The 25,311-nt window shown below is 46.3% G+C and overlaps 1 protein-coding gene across 1 annotated transcript in view; it reads right to left on the reverse strand.

Annotated features, from left to right (window-relative positions):
* The window catches only part of P3H2 (prolyl 3-hydroxylase 2), a 66,530-nt gene that overhangs the window by 17,658 nt on the left and 23,561 nt on the right, over nt 1-25,311 (reverse strand). The gene's annotated exons all lie outside the window — the stretch shown is intronic.

Below are 25,311 nucleotides of genomic sequence, written 5' to 3' on the forward strand. Positions count from 1 at the left end.
ACCCTTTTGTCACCACTGGATTGGGCAATGATGAGATAACCAAGGAAAACACGAACACAGAGGCTAAAGAAAACAGCTGAAGTGAGAGGAAAGCCCAGTGCAAATGAAATGAGAAGAGGTGGAGCTCTTGAGAGCCATACAGGTCACTGCAACACGGTCTGTTGGTGTTGGGATCCAACCCATATTCCAGCAGCACATCCTCTTAACTCAGCTACTCCAACCCCCTCCACAGCCCCAGATGGAAAGTTGCTCTCATGACATATGAGACAAAGAGAGGAGGGGAAAGCAGATGCTGAGACAATTCTCTCTACAAGCCTTGGAAGCTGAGCTATGTCCAGGCTAAAGGCTTCTGCTTGGAAACGGGGACTTGGGACCATTTATTAAGCTCAGCTGTGTATAGCTGCAAAAGGCCAGACTCTGCTGATAGAGGCAGGGGTATAAAGAGGAGCTTATTTTGGTAAATCAAGTTACTTCGGATTTAGACATTCAGAACTGAGACCAGACACTAGTTTCACCCTGGAGAAAGCCTCATAAACAAATAGAAATGCTAGTGCTAAACACATCCACAGCAGCTGCTGGGAGCACGGGGAGCAGAATAGATGTTCAGGTGAAACATCTGTATGACCTAGTAAGAAAATAGTCACTAATGCACTTGCTCCTGAAAGAAAGCCAACACCCCTGACAACCAGCAACCTGCAGTCAGGTCCCCTGGATATGTCTGCAGTCTGACCAGGCTCATCCAAGCTTGTCAGCCAGGACCAGGCTAATGCTGGCCCTGGCTAGGCTGTGTCCAAGTGTTCTTCTTGAACAGAGACCTGCAGTGAAGATCTTGAGCTTCACACCCTGTTATCCTGGGCCTGGAGCAGGGCAGAGAAGCTCCAGGGCAGAGCTGGCCAAAGAAGCTCACATGAGTATCTCCAAAAGGAAGATGAAAGCCTTGGTCAGATGGCACCCCAGCCCGCTCCCCAGACCTGCCCTCTGCACACCAAAGCACAGCTGTGCTGCAGTGCCCACAGAAATGCAAAAAATTTGCCTTGTGTAAACTTCAGAAGTTTTTAAGGATTATCTCTGTACTGACAGCATATGCAGGGAAGCCAGCTTTTACTGCAAAAACAACATCTATTCCAGTCCCATTTGGACTTTTCCAAAGGACATCACTCTCCATAATAACCCCTTGGCTTTCCAGCAGGCGAAAAAAATGACTGTAAGAAATTTTTATTCAAGACAGCACAAAAAAAATCAAAACCTCTTGAAGTATAGAATTTATTTTTTTTTTTTAAAAGAGGCATTTCCACTCAGAAACATGCACCCCATCCCGAAAAAGCTCATCTCAACACAACCCCACTCTGGAAAAGTTCACTGAAGCTGGACATCATTGGATGTAGGATAACGGACTGACCAAAGCATCTCACAATGGGAATTTTCAGGTCCTGCTGAGTGTATGTGAGACTGCCTCTGCAGCTGGTAACTAAAGAGAGTTAAGATGGAGCAAGAAGTTGGTTGGAGACATGTGAGCTGCTGACCTGTTCCAGAGGCCTCTAAAGAAGCCACTGTTTGAGCTGCTCAGTAGAACTGCATTCCTCCACAACACACCACAAATTTCTATTCACAAACAACACCCTGTCTGTGCAGACTTTAAAGGGACCAAATGCACCTCAGCAAGGGAAGTGGTCCCTTGAGAGACAACCTGCAATAGACTGTTGTGGGATGTTCTTTTTCCCTTTCCTTCCATCTCCTTTTCAGGAAGCTGTCAAAAACTGTCACAGATTCCAAGACGAGCTTAGTTCTTCTGGATAACATCTACCCCTGTGAGAGAGGAAGAGCCTGATTTCTAGACAACAGAAAATCCCTTTCAAACAAGGCTCACACTGTGTCTAGTCCTGCTGGCTCTGCACAGCAGAGATGACCTTTGGCATTTGCTAAGTGGACTCAAAGCAGAACATTTCAACTCAATGCTTTTCAATTTATCATGTCCCATATTTGCCTTAGAAACACTCAAGGAACACAAAGAAGCCAACAGCTGCTAAGTTTGGGGGAGTTTTTAAGTGGTTGACTGTATATAAAGGCAAATTCCTAACTGGTAAGACACATTCAGAGTCTAGCACTGACATTAGTAATGAAACACTCTGGGGAAACTTTTGCCAAAGCACTCTGAATTCAAAAGGAGCAGGATATTTTGGTGTTTAAAGGTCTGGGCTGGGACTCAGGACACCTGGACTCAGTTCCTGGCCCTGTCACAATCTCACTGCGCAGCCATTGGAAAAAAACATTTTTGGTTTTTTTTTGCGCCTGATTTTCCATTGTTTTAAATGAGTAAGAATAAAAATAATAGCATTTCCCCCACAGAGTACTGATTTTGTTTATTTGGATGGCAAGTAACTTGGGGGCCATAATCTTGTGCAAGCACGTAATGCAAGGCGATTTTGATCTTTGTACAAACCATTGCTCAATGAAAATCACAAGTTAAAAATGACACTGTAGACTCACAGCCTCAGTATGTGTTCTAAGGTCTGCTTGCTCACCCCACTGGAATGAGATTACTGGACTATCACTGCAGCTTTGCACCAAACCCTGTGTATTTCAGCCAGAGAAGACGCATGAAATCAGAACATCAGCACTGAGAGAGCCCCAGGACCACCCTGCCCTGTCCGTTTTGATCTTAACATGCCAACAGCTAGAACTGAGAAGGGGAAAACACATGTAAGTGCTTCTGGGTTCTGATGCTGGAAAATATTTATTTTCCTCACTGAGATGCTAGGAGTGGCTCATTTCACAGAAAAATAGGAAAAATATTTTAAGCAGCAGAGTTTTGGATGAAAGAATTTTAGCAAATTGCAAATGCTCCGTTTCATTCCCACCTGGGACAGTGCTGGCCTGGACTTCAGTGGGACTGTGACTTCCAGCCTGCAGAGGTGGCTTGGATTAGGAAGGCTGCTTTAACCAGAGCATTATACAGGAACAAACACAGGCTGGAGAAAGGACATTGAGTGAACATCTTGAGCATTATTAGACAATTGATCCCAATTCTCACGGATAACCATTGAGAAAATCCCTTATGGAGCCTTCTTGGGCTGCATGATGAAACACATAACACAATGTTAACAGACCCTTAACAGTTCTAGTACCTGTCAAGTTATATTTAAGCCAGTAAACTCCACCCTGAGCAGTCTAATTTGTACCTGTAATGCCACTGTCACCAATCTGCCATGCTTAAAAACTAAACCGTCTCATTGGAACACGTATAACTTGCTTTTGATTTTACCATCACTTTGTCTGCTGTGTCCCTCAAAAAGAAACACAGAGAATTCACCTCATCCCTAAAGCCCACCTGAAACAGCTCAGACTGGCTCAGCTAAACGTGGAGGGACCTGCTCTGAATTCACACCTGCCCTCACTATTTGCAGATGATGAATCCTGACCAAAGCCCCTCTCATGCCAGATGCTCAGCAAGCTTCCATAAACCCCTGGCCTCTTCCCCAGGAGACAGGACACACAGCAGCACCGTGGCTTTAGCTACAGTGACCCGAAACTTGCAGTCCTTAAAGTCTGCTCTCTGGTGCTTGGCATTGGGGATAACAAAGTGGAACAGGCAGCATGCCAGGTCCGTGAGATGAGCATCACACAGCTTTACAGTCTGCTTGTACAGCCAGGGCACGGGTTGCCCTACTACGACCACTTTGCTTACACTGAACATTGACATGCTGCAGCTTATGGAGGGAAGCAGCTGTAGCCAGAACAACTACAAGTATTCAGCTGCTCCCAGCTCACCCCGAGGTTTTCATGGCAAAAACAAGGACGAAAGAGATACAAAAGTCAGAAGATTTAAGAGAGAATGTAGCCAAAGCAATATCAATTCTGACTGCCTGAGACAAGGGGTCACAGGTATGATATAACCAAGACCTCAGACTATTTTTCATAATGAGTTCCCATTGCATTGAACATAATATCAGATATTTGCAGATGTCATGTATTCTGTATCAGACTGTCATAATCCAACCTGCTTCTATATTAAGGTATCTTTAGCACATAAAACATAGCTTGAATTAATTTTTTTTTTTTTTAGAGGGGAAGAGAAGTAAGTTTTGTACACTGGAAAATATGTCAGATCCCTCAAATACCCAGCATTTCTTGCCATGCCAGGACTGGACCTACCTGCACATAACCTCAGTTAATTGCTAAGTGCATGAGCTTGGCATGGAGCTTGTGAGGAAAAATTTCAAACCATTCAGCTGACCTAGAAAAAAAAAGTCTCAACCCTCCCAGACAACTCCTGGTTTGCTGAACAGATAATGTTTTTCTAAACTTTTCCACAGCTCCACTGCTGCTGTGTTGTATTGAAGGCTTAGTGCCCTGGGCTCTGCAGAGGAGGGACGCTCTGGAGTCTGCAATCACAAACAACAAGGGAAATAAAAGGTTCAGTGCCGTGAAGGATTAATCTCGTTGTGTCTGTGCAGAGCTTACTGCCTGGGTGAGTAGAAGCAAGCAGCAGTGAGATGGCTATAAATAGCATGTGACCTTGTCTCAACTGTTCTATTATTGCAAATAAGAAGGAAAAATTCTCCAGAGAAGTTAATCAAGAAATTTTCCCTCTGCTGATGGGCTCACATCTTCACAGAATGATGCTTGAGCTGCCTGCAGCCCACCACAGCACCCACTGACCCCACAGAAGCACTAAAATCAGAGAGCAAGGCAAACATGTGACAGAAAAGCACCTTAGTCAAGTGTAGGGAATAGGTGCCAAGAGACAAAGATGTGAAGCAGTTCAGTAACACACCATCCCCTGCTGTCCAAAGTCTTTTCTAGTTTCTTTTCTTCCAACTCCAGATAAACAGGGTTGACTCCTATCCCTGACACTGCTGCGATGAGGGGCAGTAATGATGCAATCCTAGAGGCTCCATATGCACCTTTGCAGAGGTCTTTTTCATTTTCAAAATGAATACAACCTACAGTGTGCTTTGGACAGTTCCTTTGGACCACCCCAGCTCACTGTGTGCCACTGCCTACCAATCATTCTGGTAGACCCAAATCCAAAACAGAACAAATTTGGAGAATTGGCACAGGGAATATTTCTCATGAGAAAGGAAATTTAGGACGGGTTTGGGGCTTTTCGGTATTCCAACATGCAATTTTGAGTCCAAAATCATGTGTGGATTGGTAAGCACATGGTCAAAAGAGTTGACTAGATATTGAATTAGCCTCCAGAAAGTAGGAGATACTTAGACATTTAAGACCAAACTGAACAAACCACTTCAACATTCTTCATAAAAAAATTATTTCAATTAATCAAGACAGAAATTGTATTTCCTAACAAATCTCTCACTTGAGCCATGCTGGCAGTATTTTACATAAGTGTACATGTGTCCGTGCAGAGCAGACTGACTGGATAATCCCGTCTGAAAGAGACATTTTGCATCAAGAAAGCAAATTAGACTGACCCTTACATCCTCCCTTCCTTCCTTCTGACATGCTCCTCTTAAACTGTTCCCAGGCACATAAGAATGAAGAGTTCCACACGTTTCTGGCTGTGAATTATATGCTTCAGTGTACACTTGTGTAACAAATCCTGCACAAGGAGCAGACCATTACTCACACCAAAATCACTTCACAGTGGGAGGGACCTTCCCATATAAATCTCAAATACACTGAAGAATTGCAGGATTTATCTGAAGAGCAAGCAGTGGGAAACATGTTTGTGTTTACTGAACCTTCGATCTGACTGTGAAAAACACTGTGAGTCAGATTTTGTCCTGTGTCAACACTCAGTTCTAACATACTCAGTAGCGAAGTTGTATGTGAAACAGTATTTTCAACAAGGAAAAAATCCCTATAATATGCAGTGTGGGCTCTCCTGGCAAAACCAAAAACCCCTACAACAGGGGTTTTAAAGCTTAGACAAGAAACCCCTTGTAGATGAGATTCTTCCCTTCATTCCTGTAGATAACAGCTGAGATCACAGACAGGAGCTGGCAATACACATATTGCAGCACACCACCCTGTACAAAAAAAAGTCACTCCTATCAGCTCACAGTGACAGTTAGCCCCTTCCCTCCAGCTTCAAACACACCACCATGCTGCCAACACACGATGGCCTCGCCACAGTCAGTGTTGCAAAACACCTCGGATTATGGGCTCTGAGCAGCTCCTCCTCTCTATTTTTAAGGATGCCAGCATAATTTTAAAGCTAAGTAAGAGCTTCCCTTATAATTTTCACTTGAAAAGGTAGGATGTATTCAGCCCTCAGGAATCTGTGCAGATGGTTACCCATGAGGCTCCTACACCAAGAGTTTTCCTTGGCCAGGTAATTAACTGTTGGCCCTTGGAGATGAGTAGAATGGGAGAAGCCATACACTTACAGGCTAATGGCAATATGCAGTCTTGATACTAAAAGGTGGAGGGTATAAAACCAGCCAGGCTTTCCAGAGAGGAAGTTTTCTCATGCTTGTCCTTCCTCCTGTAGTTACAGCATCCCTGTGGCAGCCCAAGTCATCGCTCACCTGGGAAAGTATCAAAGATTAGCCCAGGCATTTTAAGCTAATGAAATCGAGTAGCTGGGAACAAGCAGGATGTGGCTATCCCCTCCTCAGGGACCACCAGTAAGAGTCCCATGGGCCACTCCCTGTTAGGTAAATAATGAGCTTTCATCTGATATACTGACTGATAATAGACAGAGTCAGGTGGTCTCTGCACAGAGTTGTGGAAATACCTGGGAGTAGAAAGGTGACTCTGAACTCGCTGGCAAGGAGTGAGGGAGCCCCTTGCCCATGAAGAAGGAAGATCAAGGCTAGAATGCTTCAATCTGATCAAGGCTAAAACTGATTGAATGCTTTTAGGGGAAAACCAGAACAAAACAAACTTGGCAGGCAGTTAAAAGGGCTGAGGGGTGCATCACTTAAGTGTGTCTCACAGGAGGAAGCAGACAGGGCACTCTCCAGCAGCAGACAAGCCACAGGAACATAACAATATTCTACATCTCCACAAATCTCCCAACCTTAGGAATCCAAAGATATTTGATTTGGGCCAGAAACAAACCAAACTCACCTGTGATGACAGAACTGAAGCAAAGTGATGGCACAAAGATGGAATGGGGAAAGGATCACAGGTGCTTTTGCAGAGAGTCTTACAGCGTCTAAGATTCGAACACAAGCACAATCCACTACACCAAGTCATCAGCACAGTAACAAACTTAACAGTGTTTATTCTAAAGAGGATGAAGGCCAAAGCATGCTGCAGCATGTGTCTATCAAAAGACTTACTATCAGCAAAGAATTTCATTAAAACCGCAACACACAACTTCCTCTCCCAGTAATCGGGTGAGAGTTACACTCTTGTGACTGAAATAGATTAACAAGTGCTACATAAGCAATGGTGGATCGCCTGAGGGCTGTGCATGACAGGCTGATCTCATCCATGTGCCTACAAAAGTCAAAGCAGCTTATTATGGCAAACTTCTGGATACCAGTATATGTCCCTGGAAAGGATCGATGCCACTTCTCCAGAATGATTGCAAGAATGCAGTAATGCAAGTCAGACTAGATCCAAAATGAGCAGAACTGCTACACATTCTGTTTTTCACATTCTGCATTTTTCCTGCTTTTATGTGTCTTTCCTCCCTGAGACCCTTAAAGCTGCAGCTTTGCAGTTTAGATGTGAATTTTCTCTAGCATCCTGCCTACTTGGACATTACAGCTGGTCGAACTGTACTGATTGATAACTGGGTCAGACTCCTAATCAAGCTCTCTCTACACTGGTATCTCTACAGAAATAATTACTAAAACACTTAACAAAAACACGACAGAAAAGTCCAAGACAAGCAGAAAAAATCGGAAACTTTCCTCACTTTCTACGGTTTAGCAATGGCTCAGCACCTCTTGGAAGAGTCAGACATGATGAGCTGCTGAATGCCCTTTGGGAGCCAAAGTTTCCTGTGAATATGCATATGCTTGTCTGCTGCTACTCAACAACATCCAAACAGCTACGTGTGTCCCTAGAATACGCCCTTCTGAGAAGACACATGGTTTTCCATGACCATCCTGGAGACAGAAAGCCACAGTGACCTGGTGATAAATGATACTCCTTTTTTTGCAGCCCTTTTATGATGTAAATAGAATTTTGCTTAAGCCCTGTGCAAGACGGAAGGCTGCCTCCCTGCCTGTCCCTTGAGCAACAGAAAGGTTCTTGAAGGTTGAGGATAATGACTATGGTCAGTTTAATTTATTAACACCAGAGGTTCAGCTGGAAAAGCAGAGTGCATAGCCCTGAAGGTGGGCTGCAAACAGGACTGTGTTGTCTAAGGAAGAGGTTGTCTCCCCCCGCCCTGAGCCCTGACAGGGCAGCAAAGGGAGAAGCACACAGACCATACATTTCAAGGAGAAAACAGACTCATAGCATTTCTGTGCATCAACCCCTCACCCAAAACCCTTTACAGTCTTCAAGGAAATTGTTTTAATTACCATGTTTTTTCCAGACACAATGTTTCTGGAGTACCTTTTCGAGGGCTCAAGTCACAAACCAAAGGATCATGACTCACAGCTGATGAATTCATGGAAACCATCATGATGGTGATAGACATTAGGGCACCGAAGATGCCCTGATTAAATAAATGATCAGATCACCAGCCCAGGTCAACAAGCATTTTGAAAAGAATAAAGAAGATCTACAAATCAGAGTGGGCTCTGCTCACCATGAGAGGAGCTGACTGACCATGGGGAAGCAAACTGAGCTTATGCCTTAGGTGACTATGGAGAAAACTGTCATCTTTGGAAAGAAATTTCTGTACTGATTCATCTCTACTGGACCAGCATCAAGGCACTGCACTGGAATCAAAGTTTGCAGAGAAAGGGAGAGAGTACAAGGAAGGAAGTGAAAACATATTCACAGTTCTGCAACATAATCTTGTTTAGTCTGGAAAGCAAAGGAAAGGTCTTGACAGGGGCCCTACCTGTGTGGGCTGCCAAGTTCAGTCCAAAGATTCATGTATCTCAGGGACCTTCCCCCAGCAGTGGCCAGAGGTGGACGGTTGTGGGCAAAGCATAAGGACATGGCAGGTACACAGTGACCCTCACACATAGGGTACTGTCAGCAAAAGCAGCAGGCTTCCTGATTCAGGATTTGCCTCTGGACCACTGTGCTTAAAAGCCACTGATGGACCTGTCCTCCAGGAAGCTGTGCGATCCTTTCTGGAACTCATTTATACAAGTTGCAATAAATAAGGGATTTGGGAGATTTTAAGACATCATTGCATTATTTTCACCAGAGTACATGAGTGGCTGAGAAAGACCTACCACTGTTAGAGACTTTCAGAAGACATGGGAGTTGCTGTAAAATATACCTGCACACACATTTGCATGCCTGGAAGGCAAAAGGCACCGCAGAAGCACTGCAAAACTGCTCAGGTTCCTCCAGTGTTCACTGCACTAAAACTCAAACCCATCTGAGTAAAATAGGGATGGGATTTCCCACCAAAATACATCTTCTGTAATGAAGACAGATGAAACAGGGCAGGAGAAGGAGTCCACAACCCACCCTCTCATCCAGAACACTGAGAGCACATCAAGTCTCAAGGGGGCTCTTTTGATGGAGAGGATGAGTTTGCTGGCATTGGAGGGACTGTGTTGATTTCACAGCACAGCAACTGCCAGATGTGTTCTCAGCAAAATCTGATCCTGACAATTCTGGAGGAGGGGTTCTCTTTCTTAAGAAAGAGAAAACGTGGAAAAGCATGCTGAAGAACCCACCTTTATGCACTTTCACATTCAGTCTACCCAGCACTACTGAAGAAACATGTATTTCATTTGGAGAGGATGTAATTCTACCCTTGCATATGTGACTCTTACCCTACTCCGGCTCTCCCAGCTTTGATGAGCACTGTTACTAATTTGAGAGAGGAATTGCTGGCTTTGAGAGAAGAGTAACATCAGTCTCCAGAATGACACCTCCAACAGCCCAGGGGCACAGTATGGAGGAGTGCACACTGCTGCTCAGGCTCTTGGTGCATCTCCAGCATCTCCTCTGGAGTTACACCAGAGTGAATTTAGCTTGTTCTTCAGCAAGCAAGGCCACATAACACTTGGACAATTGCCTCCATACATGACACACACCACAAGCCTCAGCTGGATTTGCTGCTTCTGAAATGAAAACACTTTGCTTGCTTTCCCCAGCCTTAGCTTGGTAATCATTACTAAACACTTATCAACTAGACAGCCTTCATTTCCTGAGAGCCTGGACCTAATTATACCAGGAAACACGCCACTTTTTCTTCAGACACTGAGAAATGCTGGTTTATGAGCCTTCTACTACAAGGAGTAGGTCTAACTTTGCTCTCATTAGTAGAAGATAGAGAAGGGAAAAAACAGCCAAATATCAAAAGGAAAACACAGTGATCATGCACAGAGATGCCGTGGCTTACTCTACATCATTAACAACAATAAAATGCCACAGCTATTTCATCTCCCCTCCTTCCCTTATTAATCTTAGCTGAGCCCTGTGAGGCCCCTGCAAAGAGGTATCATTTTTCCTGGCTTGCAGGTAAGGAGTCCGATGTCTCACAGCAAATCAGAACCAGACCTCAGGCTCCTCACGCCATTCCTCAAAGGAGTGAAACAAGCCCCCGCAGCTCCGTTTCTTTATCAGGACATTCAATCCAGCAGTGGGATGAAGGAGCCTTTGCCAAATGTGCTGCACACAGAGCAGCGCTTTCAAACCCCTTCTTTGTGTCATGGGGCCCACTGGGATGTTGAGCTACAATTGCCTGCTTGTAATAGAGCTCAGATATCACCACCAAATCAAACTGTTGGTTAATTAGTGTATCCAAAAAACCCTGCAAATGCACAGTAATGGAGTTATAGAGCCATTAGAACCAAATCACAAAATCTGCTGCTGCAGTGGTGTCAGCTCTACCCTGTGAGCTGCCCAGGAGCTGCTGCCCATCCCGGCAGGCAGCCAAACTGCAGGTGCCACATCTAGCGGGAGCAACCTGTGGCAAACCTGCTTGGAGAAGAGAGGCGAGGAAGACTTGAGTTAAGGCTGTGCTTCCTCTGACTGAGGCTTCCAGGCATTCTCACTAATCCTGTTATCCTGGCTTAGGAAAGAACCTACAGAAAGGCAGAGCAGGGCTGTGGGTCCACCCAGTGGTGCAGTTTTCCCTTCACAACAGTTAGTAGAATGACACTCTCCTTTGCGCCCTCTGCAAAGGGCTGATCAGTGGCACATCCCACATTTCTGACTCTGAGTGCTCTCCTACAGATATGTACCTTCACCCTTTTCTTACAGCCAAAAGCTGGAAATAAGACCATTACCCTGTGCAAGAGCAGTCCAAAGACTGGACTCTTGGTCTGCACAGATTCCTGTACTGGAGGCAGATTCAGGCTGGATGCCAGCCACAATCTAGACAAACTTACAATGTTCAGCTGCAACTTCTGTCACCCTTGTGGCCCTGCTTGCTGGAAACCCTGTACAGATACACTCCTCCACAACCTTCTTCACATTAGGGGCTTAAAAGCATCTGCAATGGTGAATGACCTTCACTGGTCTCCTACCCAAGCACTGGCTCCTCAGTTTCTCTGCTCTCGCCAGCACCAGGAAGTAACATCCCAAAGGATGCCTGTCTCACCTGTAGGCACAACACAGGTGTTTATTCCATCACTGCTTGCTTTGCTCTGTCTGCCTGAGATGAAGAAAGCAGATGCTTGGTGTGGCTCCAACGAAGGACGGCAGCCCTCGGGAGAGGGAGCCGTGCCAGCCACTGTGGGATGAACAGCAGCCCAGAGCCCAGGGGGAGCTGGACAGGAACACCACACAGTAGCACACTCAGGGGTGCTGTCTCCCACAGGGATGCTGGTGGGGACCCCCCTGAGCACAGGTGTTATCACTCGTGGCATTGGCACATTCTGTGTCCCAGCTGCCGGCTGCAGCCCCACCACTGACATCACCCTGAGAGACAGTACCCGCTGTCTGGGGCAAAACTGTGCTTAGTATGCAAAAAATGAGAATCTGTGTGCCCTTGCTGAGGACACAGCTGAAGTCATGCTCCTGCCAGAAGCCAGTGTTTTTCCAAGCACTGGGTTTCTGCTTTTAATTCCTGGCTCTGGTTCTGACTTATTGGGAATTTTTCTACTAGTCGCTAAGCACTCCCACAACTCAGTTTCCCTGTTAAACAGCAGCACAAACCTTTTTGCCCTAACTGCTGGAAGGCTGAATGACAACATTTAAATACCTCAGATGACATTTCAGGGATTAAGACATTGCAAGATTTTTCTGTTGATCTGAAAATTATGCACTGGACTCCTGTAAGAGCTCACTCAATCCTTATAAGTGGCTCTTTGTCCCCATTCCCATCCACACCCTGGTTCCTCTTTGAAAGGCAAATACCATAAAAGGCTGTTTATAGAGACTGAGATCTAGAAAGAAGTCAAATAGGGTCAGGCTCACTACGGCTTTGCTGCCCTGAGCTGTGGCCAGGGAGGGGTGGCTTCCTGCTCCCCCCACGATCCATGGGGAACAGCGACCCGTCTGTCCAAGGAGCCTTCAACATGGGTGGGTGTCTCCCTCCCCTTTGGAAAGAAACATTTCATCTTCAGTGGAAATAGCTAAGACGGAAAAGGCGGACGATGCCAAGATTAAGAAAGAGAATTAGGAAAACAGCAAGCACCCCTAATCAATCACGCTCAGACAGTGAGGGTTTTATGTGCACAAAGACTTCACTTAAATTCTTTTTCGCATTTATCCACAGGACAGAACAAAAAATATAGTGCCTGAGGAAATTACCAGATGTTGATTCACCCCTGCTTTCTGAAAATGTTTCCATTTTGTTGAAAACCCAATTAGCAAACACAGGAACCGTGAAAAAAAAATTATTTTTTTAGAAAAGAAAACCTACAAGCAGCTCCAATGACAGCACATGACATGGATGAAGGCAGAGGAACTCTGCCATCTAGCAGACTTCATGCTGTTAACTTTCTCCTGGCCTGGAGCAGCAGAACCGAACTGGACTCTCTCTCACTGGAAGTAAGTCTGGGTTTTCCCTGGCACAGAAGAGAATGCTCAAAGAAACAGATGTGTCAGTGCAGGGATTTTAAAAAGAAAATATAGCTCACTATATTGATAAACGTTATGGTAAGGATCCTAATCATCATCTGGTTCACAGAGGTCCTTTAACTTGGCTAAACAGAATCCAGGGTGACAACTGAGAGAGGGAGCGACTGAAAGACAAGTCACAGAAGGCAGTGAGGATGAAATGGCATCCTATAGGACACCCCAAACACCTGCTAGAAACCACAAGCCCTGAGAAATCCCATCACAACCAGTGAGAAGGATCTGCATTTTGCATTTCAATCCAAAGATAGCCCCTTAGAAACAGCTTAAGGGTTATTTCACTATTACCATTAAAAGACATCACCTAGAATATAATCTATAACTTCAACTCTCATAAGATCCAAAGCACACTTGCTCAGCCTGAGTCATCCACAAAACATAGAGCCTAACCAGTAGGTATTTCCCCCCCAAAAAACAGACCTATGTTCTGATTGCAGCAGGCAGTGGTACCCACAGACCAAGCAGTGAATGGGGGCTTCCCAAGCCCCACACACCACCACCCACTGACAACAGCTCAGAGCATCCCAGGCTGCAGACTGCTGGAGCTCTATCATTTTCCAACATTTCTGTTCTAAAAATAGATTTACAGCCAGCTACCGAGGATTAAATATGAGGGGGAAGACTAAGTCACAAGCCTATTGTCACATTTACTCAGCTTCTGGCATGTGCACCTAACCATAATATCACATCTAATTTTGGGTTTGTTTTTAAAAAGAATCACTTTGGACTTAGTTTCCACAAAGTCCTTCTGTTTGATTTAGTGCACAACAGCTGTTCATTTCAAGAAGCTGTTGGAAAAGTATTCATGTGCTCTCAGATCAGACCATTGTTAAAAAAGCAGAGTATCCTTATAACATTAAAAAAACTCAAACTTTAAAAAGTACAAATACGAAGAACTTTTGACAAATGTGTTTTGGTCATTGTTGAGGCTAATTCAAAACATAAATCACCGCAGGTGTAACTTCACTGGAAACACGTGGCTTTCCATGCAAAATAAATCTGTGGCACAGAATAAAATCTGCATGACTTAAATGGTGACTTGGCTGGCAAATGGAGGCCTGGGCAAACTTTCAGTGCTGCATTCAGCTCTCCTGGTGATTATTTACAGATGCTTCCTATGACGACAGCATCCCTCCCCTCCTGTTCTTCGGGAGCGATTCCCCGGTGCAAGATGCTCTGGAGCAGTCACACTGCCAGGCTGTGGCACAGGCACATGCAGCAGAAACATCCCAGGAATGACGTAAATGTAAAAAAGAACTCTGGTTTCCAGTGACAGAAGCAGAAAATTCTCTGGCTGCCAGACCACAAACAAACTGGAGATGTTTCCCTCCCTCATCCTACTTGACACAAGACCTGAGCCAAGCTCCCTCAGCAGCTCTCCAAAGGGTTTACCATATGTCTGATTCCTGGCTGCACACAGACCTGTCCCTGCACTGGCACGGTGAAAAAGCTCTGCACTACAGGACACTAGTGGCAGCAAAAGCTCTGTCTTGTGATGGGGCAGGAGAGACAGCACCGGCCTTCAATTTTCCATCAACCCTGGGCTGGATTTTACACCAAAGCAACAACAGCAGTAGCAGCTTTTGACTTCTGGAAAAAACAGAGTGGCTTTGAATGAAGCACAAGGGAAAGCCAGAGTCCCAGCAGGGCTGCTCAACAGCTGTGCCCCTCAGTTTGCCCAGGCATGCAGGCAGGACAGGGTGGGCTTCTCACTGCAGCTCGAGATTCAAACTCCCCTTCAGGTCTGGGCTGAGGGCTTCCCGCCATGCCTGGATGCCTCAAACCAGGGCTGCAAGGCAGTTGCTATATCTCACGTGCTGTATCACGTTTTTGTCTCATGCCCAAGAGGTCAGCTTCTGGTCCCACATTGTGCAGACAAAGAGGTCAGACTTAGGTGCCCATTAACTGCACAGAATAGTCTTCTTTGCTATCTCTACCACCAAACAGTTGTTACTTCAATATCTGATGACAGAGGTCCAAAGAGATGGCTCAGAGCAGGGCCCTCTGTGCCAGCTGGCCAGTGCAGCCCCAAACATCTACAAGAATGTGAGTAACTCCTCCCATGCCCAAGTCAACTGGGGGCTTTGAGATGCCCTCACTCCAGAGAGCTCATGAATGAGGTTCCAGAAAGGCACCAAAGATCGAGTCTGGAAAAGGAGGACAGTGAGGATGAGAGGGATACAATAATGCTTAGCTTTTGGAAAACAGATGGGCCCCAATCACGCAAAAAGGCTTTATGATCTCTCAAGCAGGAAATAAGTGATGACATACTGTCATGTTGCTGTGTCAACAGCTGACACATCGCAGCAGGACAATTTCATGGACTCCCACGTTACTTTAAAAGCTCCCTCTGAAACCGCAAACAACAGAGGCACTTCAAGACTTGCAGGGCAATGGTTCTGCAGCAAACCCGCTACTGTGGGTTCAGTGCCTCAAGAACCAGCCTGCATAGAGAAGCCACAGCCAGCCCTACCATCCACTAAAGGCATTTGGGGTTCACCACAGGCAGCTGCTGATACAAGACCAAAGCACCAGCCTCCCTTCCCTTTCCCCCTCAAAGAAAACAGTGCTCTGACCCAAAATGTGTTCAAAGGGTTCATTGTTGTCTGGCCAACACACACGATGCTTGAAGCTAGCCTGGAAGTCCTCAAGGTTGTGGACTAACTTCTGCATGTCTCAAGCAGGCTACAGCACTTCTGAGAGTCTCCTTTATCCCTAAGAGGGGCCTTTTGTTTTCTTTAAACAAAATATTCCTCCCCCCTGTTTCTCTCCCTCTCTTTCTTATTGGAAGCAGACACTGGCATTTCACTGACAAAACTGCTGGGCTGTTTTTCTAAGGGTCTGCATATTTACTTTCTCTGTTTTTTCTCAGCAGTGGGGTGCAAGAGCCAAATCCTTGAGGACTGGCCCACAGGGTCCTGTCACGATGGAGACCAGGAGGGATATCTCCAGGAAATCTTGTATTTCACTGTGCTGCCAACTGGAACTATGTTTCTTCTTCCAGCACCGAGTTCAGCACAACGCACATACTCAGATACCAGCAGAAAGAACAAAACTCATGTCTCCTGTGAGCCTGATGGAAAGGCTACCCCTAAATTCTGCAAAATCCATTCAATCTCTATGGAACATCTTCATTTACAATCCGGTTTCATTTTCTAGCCCATGATGTTAGAGACAGCCTCTGTATAGATGCATTTCCCACAGAGTTTTGCTTTTCAAAATGATGCTGCCTTTGGGAGAAGTTTGCTGGAGTTACCAAGTGACTGCACACAACTCTCTCCTTGGAAAACAACACATCAGGAAATGGTCTGGGCTTATACATCAGAATAAGTGGTTTTGCTCATTAACCTATTAATTGACTCTCCCCAGCAAAGCCTCCCCCGCTCTAGGTCAGTGCCTCCATCCCCTGCAGCAAGCAGGCAAACACGAGCACCACCAGCAGATCTGCTCTGATCCAGCTGCAGCACCGCTGGCCAAAGCGGGAGGCAGGATCCAGGGCCACGGCCGTGACTCACCCTCCTGACCCTGCCAAAGAAGTAGTTTTGAAGCAAGGAAGTGACAGGGAGACTTAAATTAGAAAGCTGGTAAAACAAAATGAAAGAAAATCCTCCTCAGCTCTCCTGGCTTGTACACAGGAGAAGGAGTATGCAAAGTATGAGGGGTGTCAGAGCATGACATGGTGCTGAACCGACACACAGACAGGCTCTGGCCAAGTGACCTTTTCTTCTACCCAAGTGAAACAGCCCTTCCAATCTTTCACCACCTGCTCCAGTGGAGCCATGACCATGTCCAGGCTGCCATTCAGCACACAGCATGCAAGCCAATGCACTGTATGGGCAAGTCATCGTGCTCAGTAGGGTGCTGCCAACCACACTGTTGTTGAGTGGGTTTCCCTCTCTCCCCTCTGCTGTAAAACATTAGAAGTAACACATGCCTCAAGTACTTCCCCAACAACTGCATATAAGCTGGATGGTTCTTGCCTCACATACAAGTGCAGGAAAGCATCAAAACTTAGAACCATGACAGTCAATGGCAAATCTCCCAACGCTAACAGGAGCTCAAAATACAACCCCAGGTAAACTGGCCCAAAAAGCAGCTGCTCCAGGTTTGCCTGCTTCTTCAGAGCTGCTCCTGTGAGTTAACTCCACAGCTTACTTGGATTGCAATATCAAATCTGCAGAAGGGGAGAGAGGGACTTCTGAAGTTTCTGAGGGAGAAATCCATATTTCTCCTACTGTACTTTGACCAATGTAATGAATTACCCTAACAGGACTCAACCATATGTTTAGCTGGCAAGAAGGGGTCAGAGGCACAGCAGATCAGTGTGAACCACAGCCCACAAATACTGGTGAAAGAAATCTGAACCAGGACCAGTACCCTGCCCATAAATCACATTATTGTGAAGAAATCTGGAGGCATGGTGACGATGAACTCTCTTGCTGTGCTTATGTCCCTCATCCAGGATGCATCCTACAGGAAAATCCATTATATTCTGTCCCACACACACACACTTGGCCCCAAAACCTTCTTTGCTGAGTTTCAGCCCACGGCTGAGATTTGATAGCCAAGTTAATAACTTCAGGATGTGTCAGTTCAGAGCAAGGAGGATGACAAAGTCAGGCTGACTTTTTCCCACAGCCCTCTGAGCCTGGTAAATGGGACAAACATAAGGAAAGGGAGGAGGATGCTGTGCCACAGACCCTGGGAAATCCTGTTGTGTGACTGGCCAGGCAGGGTGGATCAGCTTGCCGGCAGGCAAGGCAGATACTGTCAGAGAAAGAAAAGGGCTGATTAGGCCTTTCTACCACTAATAATATCAAAATAACGTATTGCTTTCATTGGCAGTCAAGCAGAAAATGAAATGGTGCAAAAAGGAGAAGCCTCAGGTGAAGTGGACTGGAATAATGGGGGGTCTGCAGGAACAACAGCCCTCAAGTGCCTTAATACTCGAGTTTTCCTCTTGCACATCGGGAGGTCTGTGAGGTACAAGCTATCAACTCCTACTCACCACCCCATGGGAATCCTCCCACGCTCCTGTCTTTGCATTGCTGGTAAACTGACAAGCTAAAGCAAGTCCCTGGGAAACAGGAGCCGGATGGTCCTACTGCCCACTCTAATGGCTGGGGGAAAAACATCCTCCCTTGCTACCTCTGAGAACCATTAAAGTGCACTTTCTTCAGTGCAAAGGGCAGCAAAGATGCTTTTGCTGGCATTTAACCCTAATAATGAATTTTGGCTCCAGAGTCTCACCCATAGGTTCTCAGCTCTTAAATTAGGACCCACAGAGGACACGTCCTTGCTGCTACACAGAATGACAGCTTAGACTTTGCCAGACTTTGATGTCATGGCTCTCCCACTCTGGGTCTATCACACTCCAGCACCCCACAGGCCAGACAGAGCCTGGGCTCTCTGGGGCAAGGAGGGTTTGCTAACATGCCTGTACACTGATTAACAAACTAAACCACTAACTTTTTGTGACTACCTACTACCATGGCATAAAAAAAGAAAAAAATAAAAGCAGGAATACCAAAGAATAATTGAAGCCAGTTATTGAAATTCTCTAGAGTGTTCTTAAGTGAGCTAATGAGTTTTGGTTTTTTTTTTTACTGCAGATCCTGTGCAAAATCCAGAGCGCACGATGGGAGGGAAGCAGCATGCATATGAGAGCACATACCTAGCAGGTACCCTGCAGTGGGGCATAAGGGCACCATAAATCTTCAGGATGTTCCCAGGCAGAGCTACCTCAAGCATTATAGCTCTTATCATCTAAACACACAAGCATGCCCATACACAGCAGCAGCATGCTGTGACAGCATGCAAACTCTCTACAGATCTACATGCACTTGTATATAATGCATGCATTATAACAAGGGCAAACTGTATGTCTGTAGTCAAAGCTGGGTGGAAAGGATCAGTTTAGAAGTGGTGCAATGCACCTCAGCTCTGGAATTCAAACCGTTGGATAGAGTCCAATGGCATTTATCCTTTTTCCTCTCTGTGTTGAATGTCTCCTCCCCCACCACCCTTACCCCCAGGAAAGGCTGAATGCAAATTGTCTGTTAATTCACAAGAATAACTGAACAAACTGGGCTGCAGCAGGATTTAGTACACTCCCCAGCTCAGCTGTCCTTCAACCTAAAATTAGCACCAGAAGAGCTCAAGAAAGTGACTGGAAACACCCAGGGTGTGAGGCCCAAACCTCACCCTGCCCAGGGCTCCACTGACCCTGCAGGCCAGTGACTGACAGGTCATGGAAGTGACAAAGAGTGATGTGAACCTGCCAACCTTTGCAGGAAGGGACTACAAAGGGTTAAAGGTACGGTCACTGGTGGCTGTGGGTGAGCAGGGCAATAGCTGGCAAACCCCTGCTCCCTCCCCTCCTCTGGGATGCTAAGATTGGGTGGCTTTTGCTCCTTTCAATGGTCTGTGCAAAGAACAGATGCCTTTTCCATACACAAAACAAATTGTTTCCTTGCTCTCGAGGAGGAGACACTTCCCTCCCACACATCCACCAGGTTAATGTACATTTACAACTCCTTGAGGGGAGGGAAAGACCAGGGACCCATTGCACCTCGGCTGCTAGGCACTTTGCTTCTGATGAGCAAGAAACCCCTTTGTTGTTGGAGGGCAGCCTGGCAGAGCAGGGCCCCTGGGAGCGGAAGAGCTGTGGTGGGGGCCAGGATTTGGGTCTAGCTGGCTGCTGGCAGCACTTCAGCTGGCTGTGCCAGAGAGAAAAAAAAAAGGAGGTTGGGGAGTTAATATCATTAAATATCTGACAGCTGGAAAATGTGAGCAGTCATTGTCTGCAGCCCCCCTATAGCTCCTCCGGCCAAACCAGTTTGCTGAAAGCAGCAGCAATAAAGTGTAAAAGCCAAGACTGGAAATATTGACTCCCCTCTCTGCCCTGTTGCCCCCATCACAGCAACAGGAGGTCACTCCACCCCAGCTTGTGGGTTCTTGGCTTCCCTGCACTCCCATCCCCTGACCTCATCCCCCCTTGCTGCTTTGAGGCAGCAGCTCTGGGATTTGTGCCGAGAGGCCTGAAGAGGCCATGGCAGGAGCTCTCTCATCTTTCACCCGCTCTGAGCAGCTGTGCTCCATCTCCACACGCAGCACTGATGTTGCTGCTGTCACCACAGGGGTGAGCAAACTGCTTCGAGCACAGCTTCTGTCCCCTCTCAGCTGCCACTGGGGGGAAGGACCAAGCCAGCTACACCCCACATCACCAAAACCTCAGAAACATTGCTCCTGCCCCTTCTCCCAGTTCCACTGATGGGAGTCGCTAGAGACTCTAGGACCTTCCAGCTAAAACAGAACTGGTCCTCTGCAGACTGACATGATCCTTGCACTGCTTCTTCAGTGTGCATGAATGTTTTAGCATTGGCTGCATGAAAAGAGAAAGAAATGCAGAGCTTAAGACACATGCATCATCTTCCACCAGCCAGCAGTGGCCAGCGACTCTGGGGGTATCAACAGCTTAACTACCCCTTAACCTTCAGGCTACCTTCCCTTCCAGCAGCTGACTCTGAGCCCACGCCACCTTCGCCATGCACAGGCTGGCCACTGACTCACTCTCAGCAGCACCCTGAGCCTCCCTCCATATCAAACTGATCTGGTGCCAGCATGAGTGGGAGCATGCTGGAGAGCACTTCTGGGAAGAACCTTGTCCTGGGGAGAAGATTTGATGGTAAATGATGGCTTTTTTCCTTTAAAGCTTACAGATAATTTTCATCAAAAAATCTTCACAGTCTGATTCTGAATGTACTGAACTCAGACACTGAAACCACATCCCACTTCACCTACCAAAATGATGGGCAAGCAAACCAAAGATTCAGTTCCAGGAGGTTCTTTTAAGCAACCGCAGCTGCATGGACAGATTTGTGGGTCTCCTTTTCCTCAGTTCATGTAGCAGGCTCAGGTTTGTATCTGATCACAGGGAGGCACTGGGCTCCACTCTCACACATCAGTCAAAGGACTCGGTCCTGGACATGGGTCCAGTTCAATCTACCCCACACTTCAACAAGAAATGAAGAACTGCCTTCATAGCAGCACGAGAATTAAAACTGACTGTTTTGTAATAACTAGCAGTTAAGAATAGATCCAAATCACATTGTCTGGAAAGGCAAAACCACATCTCCTTCCCTCTCACACCCCTGAAAACTCCTGTGGAAGTGCAAAGGAGGACCTTGCACTGTATGCCACTTCTGCATCATCAAAAACATATTTCCCAGCACATCCTAAAGGAGACAACAGGTAAAGGGATGTTCATCTTAGGCTGAACCCATCGGTAGGATACAGCAAGTACCCTCATGTTTCAAAAGGTATCCTTAAAACTCATGACAGCACATCCACTTTCCAGGTTTCAAGCCAAACAGCGGTGTGAGTGATGATATGACGGTCAATCAAACACCTAATCCTGGCTGGTCACAGAGGAGGAATTATTTTTGGCCATGGCAGATTTTTCTCTGTCCTGTAAATCTGCTAATTGCTGGTTTCTTGGAAAAGAACAGGGTGAAACTATGCCTGTTCCTTGTGCTCGGATGCTGGTGCAGATCCATTCTTGCATTCACCAAGGAACACAACTTTACTATAACCCTCTAATTTGAAAGCTCAAGTGGTGTTGAACTGAAATTGAAAAAAAAAAAAGGAGGGGGGTGAAGAAATAATTGGAAAGAAATCTAGACTTCTGACTTGGTCTTTTTCATCTCATTGTGTCTTTGTGTCCTGGCAGTGTCCCTTAGGAATTTGATGACCATCTTCCATAAGCAATCGGTGTCCTGGAGTGATAACACACACACTCCGAGGTATCTTGTTAGCTTACTCATGTGCATCAAATCCTGCAAAACACTGAATGACACTAATACTCCTTGACCCTAAAAGCTCTTTGCTCAGCACCTCACCAGATGATACAGCTGCAACAGATCTACAGCAATAGCACAACATGTTCACACTCCTACATACATGTAATAGCAATAACCGAGATCCCAAAGACAGTAATTTCCTCACTGCTTCTCCTACTGAGTCCCACGCACTTCTGCAACAAAGAGGAGGATTCTGACCAAGGCAATTCACGTGGGTATAAGGCACGTTTTCCCTGGCATCTTCTTCACTGGATGTTCACTAACTCCAAAAAGCACATAAGAGCACCTCACAGCAGCTTGTTTCGAAGTCTTTGTGTTCTTCCAGGCCAGTTGCCTTCCTCTACCTTGCCTTCGTCCAACACATTTAATTGCATTCATTTATGTTCAAACAGGCCTACTGAAAAATAAGTGGATTAAAAGCTGGTCTGGAAAAAAAATTAAACCCTACTGCAGCACAGCAGAACCTGCGTATTTGGGCTGCGATGTAATGCAGGCAATGGGAATTCTCCTCTGCAAGAGGCATTGGGAATTTAATGTTGCAGCACAGCCAGTTGTGATGCACTTAGCAGATGTCTGAGACCCACAGCCTCATCGATCTACCTTTGATCTTATGTTCCAGTCTTTCCTTCCAAGTCTGAACATTCATTTATCCACTGCAGAGGCTCAGCGTGTTTCTGCAGATGGATCTAAACCCCTCTCTGAACTTCAAGGGCAGGACCTGCATATTCATCTCCAGGCAGCAAAAGAGGACACCCACTCATTCATACCTTCACCCAGGCCCCTGTCATTCAAGACCCACATATGGATATTCTGCTTGAACGTGGCCTTTCCATTGCAGCAGACAGTTAATGCTAAAAATGAGCTGGCTGGGAGCTGGTGACTGAGTTTGAACATCAACACCTTCCCATTTGCACTTCCCACCAGTCAGGGCAGCCAGGCCAACGCTGCTCAGCCTCCAGCTTCCCAGGAGAGGACCCCTTCACAGTCGGTGAAGAGACCGAGACTATACAAGCCTTTCCTACCTCGAGACATCGAAGTTCAGTACTGCAAGGTAGTAAAATACTACACACACACAAACACACACAAACAAATCCTGTGAAATTGCAGCCGAAGAGGCAGAATGGTGAAGAAGCACCAGGCACGTCCACCCCGTGGGTGCAGAGACCCCTGACTATATGTAGCACACACTAACCAGAGATGGAAGCAGTGGGGCTGCTCAGTCCAGACATCTGGGCAATGCAGCTGGGACCAAATAAGCCCATTTCCAGGATGCTGTGATGAAACAAGTTGTTCCTGGAGAGGTTCTCAACAAATAGAACCACTTTGCTTCCAGCCCCATGCCAGTAACTCTGCTGGTGCTACACTGCTCCATGCTGACTTGCTGCCCTAGATGCTGGCTACCAAGGACACATACTCTCCACATGCTCAAGGCAAATATGGGGATAGCCAAAAACAAACCTCCAGGACGTGCCATTCACTTAAGAGATGGATTCGATGATCCTTATGGGTCCCTTTCAACTCAGAATATTCTGTGATTCTGTGATTTGTTAAGCCTAACACCTTCCTTTCCAATTTATACCATACCAACATGCTGCTTCTCAGAGTTGGTTCTAACGTGGGGAAGAGAGACTAGAAAAAAAAAATTTGTAACAGCATTTTGCAGCCCAGTGAAAAAGTTCAGCAGCATTTGGCAAACTATTAAGACCTGCACAAACACACTATGCTCCAAGCTTTCTCTGAGCTTCCCCCTCCCAGCTTTGCTTGCCTCCCTTCTCTAACACAGACAGGATGCAGAGCTGGCATGCTCTCACCATTAATTAAGCAACAGCAATTAGACAACACATTTTTAAGCGGTTCTCTCACAGCCAAGCTTGCTGTTCCTTGGGAAAAGGCCGGCTTCAGCATTAAACTAGCAGCTGTGTTCAAAGTGCCAAATCAGTGCATCAGAAAGGGGGAACTTGATATGTAAACAGCCTTGTCACTAATTACCCCATGCCTTCCAGTGAATTGCCATGGCTTCGCTCCATTAGAGCTTCGACTTCCTCAGGGGCAGAGCTGCAGGCAGGGATGCTGCATGAAGCAGGGGTTTGTTTGTCTGATGGTTAAACCAGAGTCTGAGAGACATAACAGGAATAGCCTCACTGAATATTCAGTGTTGTACTAACAAAGCCATCCAAAGCCAGTGACATGGAGTGGACCCTCTCAGCACGCTCTTGCAGGATTTACCCGTCTGTCCCACAGGCTCTGGGCTGGCGTTTATCACAGCAGATTGCACAGGAGAAAGGCTGGTTTTCCCTAGTCCTTTGGAGCTGAATTCAGAGATTGCTGCTCCCTCCTCAGAAACATCTTGGGAGGGGCCCAGCAGATCACAGGGAATGTGAGGTTTCCATCACACGGGCAGGGAATCGGACCCAGCTTTTCTCTTCGCTCCAGTAAGAACCAGGGACCCCATGTGATCCATGTGGTGCTGAAAACATGTTACGAAATCCCTGAGAAAAATGCTGAGCGACTCTCCCACAGACAGCACTCAGCAGCTGCAAAGTGAGCAATGGTTGGAGGTTGGTGTCTGAGGCGCCACGGCTCCGGCTGTGATCCACCGGGAAGCAGCCACATGCAACAGCAGTGCTGGCACAGGGCTGCACTCTATGACTCCTCTGTCTCCTCTCTGTTTCTTTGGCCTTCACTGGGATGCCATCTAATCTATGTGTTCAGGGAAGCCTCAAGCAAAATTTTAAAAGATTTCCTGTTTTATTTTGTTTTTTTAAAGTAATGGCTATTCCTGCTCTGCTTCAGTAAATGGACAAGGGGTGCCAAGGACAACCAATAAATCACACACACCTGCTCCACTTCTCTCAGCTGAATATTTACAAATTTCCAAAGTTGAACCTCTTCAAGCTGTTCAGCTTTTGCTTTTATCTGTAATATCTATCTCTGTGCTTCTGAGATTTTCCTGCAGCTATCCTAAATTAACAAGGATAGGAAACCGGGCTTCATCTGTAACCCTAAAGGTCAATCGCATCATTTAGCTTCAACATGCCAAATAGACAAGAGGAAAACAAACATGCGGAGTTTCCCAAAGGAATATAAGTGAAGAGCCCTCTCCCAAAGGAAAGCAAAAGCTCTAAACTAAGAAGGATGATTTACAGTAGTTATTCCTATCTGTTTATATAGTTGTAACATATGCAACGCCCAACACTCCAAGCTATGTGCATTTTCCCTGTATTTCCAAGGGGTGATAAAACATTCCTTGCTATTTATGACAATGCCACCACAAACATTTTGCATTCAAATTTAAGTGCAGTTTTGGAGATCTGAGGGGAGTTTGGCAGCCCCAGGACAGCCCCAAGAGGCTTCTCCACAC

This window comes from Lepidothrix coronata, unplaced genomic scaffold (assembly GCF_001604755.1).
Source record: "Lepidothrix coronata isolate B3197 unplaced genomic scaffold, Lepidothrix_coronata-1.0 Scaffold29, whole genome shotgun sequence".
Classification (NCBI taxonomy): Eukaryota; Metazoa; Chordata; class Aves; order Passeriformes; family Pipridae; genus Lepidothrix; species Lepidothrix coronata.